Here is a 3,924-nt window from a genome sequence, read left to right as displayed (position 1 = left end):
AATGTTCCAGTAGTGGCCATTGTGTTTATAATTAGAATTACAAAAGTTTGCTTACCTTTTGCTCCAATCTGCTTTGCAATTTCAGTCCATATATTATTTTTCTTCACGGAATTCATATAATATTCATTTTCTAAGTCGTATAGCTCGGGATTTGCACTCACTAATAAAATCAATTTTTCCTCATCTAACGACATTTCGGTTCAAATATATTTTAACGTGTCGCGTCCCTCTGCTAGGTATACCGCACTATGCGGCAGCGGAACTGCGCGACACCACGCGGCGCGACATTTTTGCCTAGTTGATCAACTTTGCCGCGCAGCGTCGGGTCGCGTAGCTCCGCGTAGTTCGTATGCTCCATAAGAATCCATGCAAAGAATATTTTGCCGCGCCGTGTAGTGTCGTGTCGCGTCGCCCAGTGCGGTCGTACCTTAAGGGGTATTTGAGGCAAAAAACCGGTCAAAAGTGGTTTTTCTAAAATTCATAAAATGACACAAACAATGCATGTTTAAATAAGTACGATAACTGGTTCACCGCCCCCAGCCCCCAAACCCGCGTGTTTTACTGCGTCGGGCCAAATGATCAGTCGGAACCTAGCCTTTGAGTGTAGGGCGTGTCTTTGTTCTCGGCGCTTTTGATTATTTTACATATTTCTCTGTGTTAATATGTCTTCGTATGGTGAATTACCAGAAAAATTCGTATTGAATATGGATGTTGAAGGTATGCACTTTGTATAAGAATATGTTACAGTTAATTTCTCGACAAATTTCCGAATTTAGACTTATGTTGAAAATTTCCTTCTTAAAAACGTGGTATTTTTAATAAAAGTTTAAAACAATAGGGTTTTTGTTTATGTGCCGGGTTTTGTCGCCTTAAATTTAAAATGTGGTAATAAAGTTTGAACCTTTGCCTATCTGAATGAAAAATAAAATCTCCCCCCGACCCACCCCAACCTTTTTAACCCTTTTTTTAGTCAAAGGCAAAATTTTTCAAAAAACATTTTTTTTTCTTAAATTTTTTCTTTTATAATAGATCGAAAATGGCAAATCTGAAGGAAACTGTAGACAGTGAAAAATCAGTGAAAATCAGTCACAATATCTTGCTGACAATGGTAGACGGAAAGGTCTGCAACTCCGCAACGGACACTGCATCAACTATGCGATGTTATATATGCAGCCAGACATCAAAGGATTTTAACAAACTAGAGAAAGGTGCCGTTAAAAAAGAAGCCCTACAGTCTGGGCTCTCAGTACTCCAAGCCAGAATACGCTTTTTTGAGACAATGCTGCATTTAGCATATAAACAACCCCTCCAGAAGTGGCAAGCCCGTACAGTCGAAGAGAAAAATTTTTTAAAGAAACAAAAGAGAAATTATAGAAATCTTTCAGAGAAGAAATGGGTCTACTTGTTGATGTTCCTAAAGCTGGCTTTGGAAATAGCAATGATGGGAATACGTCCAGGAGATTTTTCCAAAATGCAGAATGCTCTTCTCGCATTACCGGCATCAACTTGGAATTAATCAATATGTTTAAAGTGATGCTTGAGGTAATCTCAAGTGGCCATGAGGTTGATCACCAAAAATTTGATGATTAAGCCCAAGACACTGCCAAACTGTATGTGGAAATGTACGGCTGGCATCCAGTGTCGCCTACAGTCGACAGTGCGTGGAAATCATTGCTCCGCTACCGCTGTTCGTATATGGGTGAAACACGCGTGAGGTCACAGAACGCTCAGTAAGCTATGGAGTGTCGATCACTGCGCTAAGTAGAGAAAGAAAAGTGTGTGCTATGACTTGTTTGTCTCAGTTTCAGTTTTGCCACCGCGAGTTGTTTCGGTGTGTGCATAGTTTTTTAAAAATATAAAGTTTGATGCCAACCGGGGTTTCTCAGTGGATATATACAGCCTCATCATCTATCTCGAAAAGAGCGTTCGTTTCGTCTGCCACACGAATCGTTCGTCACTTGGTACTTTGTAGTTCGTTTTCGTCTAGCAACATGAAAACAGCTGATCGTTACGTTGCTTTCGTCTAGTTTTCAATTTTATAACACGAAAAGGAGACGAAAGAGAGACGATAATCGTTAAAAACAAACGAAACGTTATAAGTGATCGTCGAGATGGATCGTTCAGCCAAAATAAGTGAATACAGTGAAAAATTTATAAATTTCAAACAAAATAAATGTAATAAATATAACAAAAAATAATAATTTATGTTTTCACCAATTAAAAACCCACAAAAACACAATTTGAGGTTCTGATTCAAGAGATGGACCAAAATCCGGATCTGGCAAGAGGGGTACCAGTGTTTGGTTCTAACAAAGCCACGGGTTCAGAAGCGATGGGACGGGATAGTGGAAGAAGCTAAGCTTATACTTGGTAGCAAAAATCCTTAATATTCTATAACATAACCAAAAATACGATTTGTTTATTTTTCTTCAGACATGGGCTGACCTGAAAAGCCGTACCAAAAGAAGATTGCGAATTACGAATATATATAAGTATGGCAGGTGGGGTCTCCTGCGACATTTACGGCTGACGAAGATCGAAAAAACCATCGACCGCATCACTTCTATGTCGAAGGCCGCAGCACCAACTGGCGCAGCGCTTGGAATTTCAAGGCTTTCGGCATCACAGGCAGCAGCGTCTACCTCTGATAATTTGTCAGCGACTGACATACCAGCACTATTCGTTGTGCGTACAGCAACGATACGCAATTCAAGAGGCTACCCCCATTCGATATCATCCCAACGTTCGTTGACGCACTACTCGCCACTCCAGAGCCCACTAATTCCACCAGTAACTACACAAACAATCTCTCAAATGAATGTCAAAAATAATAAATAACATTTGACGGTGATGCCCATTTCCTATAAAGTGTGCTAAATAAATTAAAAATAATAAAATTCTAAAGGAAATTTATAAAAATACCTTAATATTCTATTTAGCAACGCTGTTCTAAACGAATAGATTACGTTGTATTACGTAAAGTCTACACGAAGGCGATCGCTCGAATTACAAAATTGTAAGCGGAGACGAATTCGCCTACAGGCGAATCGTTCGAGATACATGATAAGGCTGATAATTCATGTGAATTATAATTTGAAAGTATCTATTTAGCCAAGGAAAAAGCAAAGCAGTATACTTAAACCAGCACTTCCAGCAAATATTGACCTGGGTTTTCGCACGACAGCTCCTGTTTCATCGTTTCTTTTTAGGAAATTCTTACCACCATATACATATGTATTATTTACACTACTAACTATTTATGTAAATATGTATGTAGTTTTATGCTTAATACATGCAAATAAAAGAAGAAAGTAAACACAACAACCATAGAGTTAATTTTTATTTGTGTCAAACTGAAACTTTTTTCCCAATAATAAACGGTTAGCTGATTCAAGTCTACAGCAAGTTCACAAAATTAATTAAAAACTTGTATCAACCAAAGCATTATTTATATTTGCTCAACAATGATTTTATTCAACTAACAATACTGTCCACTCAAAGTAGTCGTTTTGTAATTATTGACAAATATACATTTGTCCCAACTATAAGTCTCAAGTAAATTGCAGACTTTCGTGAACTAGATATTTATTTCCCCATATCCAACTATGCCACTTGGTCACTATAACCAAATCTTGGTAATTATAACTAAACCTTTTTCTGAGTGTATTTGGCGTGAAAAAGTTGTATATACTTAATTTGATTTCAATTTTTATTAGTTTATGTAAGAGATGAATTTTTAAACTAAGAAAGACTGATATATATACATATATGTATTGTATGTTCCTTACGTATTTATACATACATACTGTAAAAGTGTTAAGGCTTTTAACTTATCTATTAACGATTTAACTATAGTTTAAAATAGATAAGTTTATGGCCCTTAATATGCTTAATTTGTTAAATGGCCCATCAAGTCAATTGACC

This window comes from Rhagoletis pomonella, unplaced genomic scaffold, assembly GCF_013731165.1.
Source record: "Rhagoletis pomonella isolate Grant_MI unplaced genomic scaffold, Rhpom_1.0 Rhpom_scaffold_00015, whole genome shotgun sequence".
NCBI lineage: Eukaryota > Metazoa > Arthropoda > Insecta > Diptera > Tephritidae > Rhagoletis > Rhagoletis pomonella.
This window is presented reverse-complemented; position numbering follows the sequence as displayed.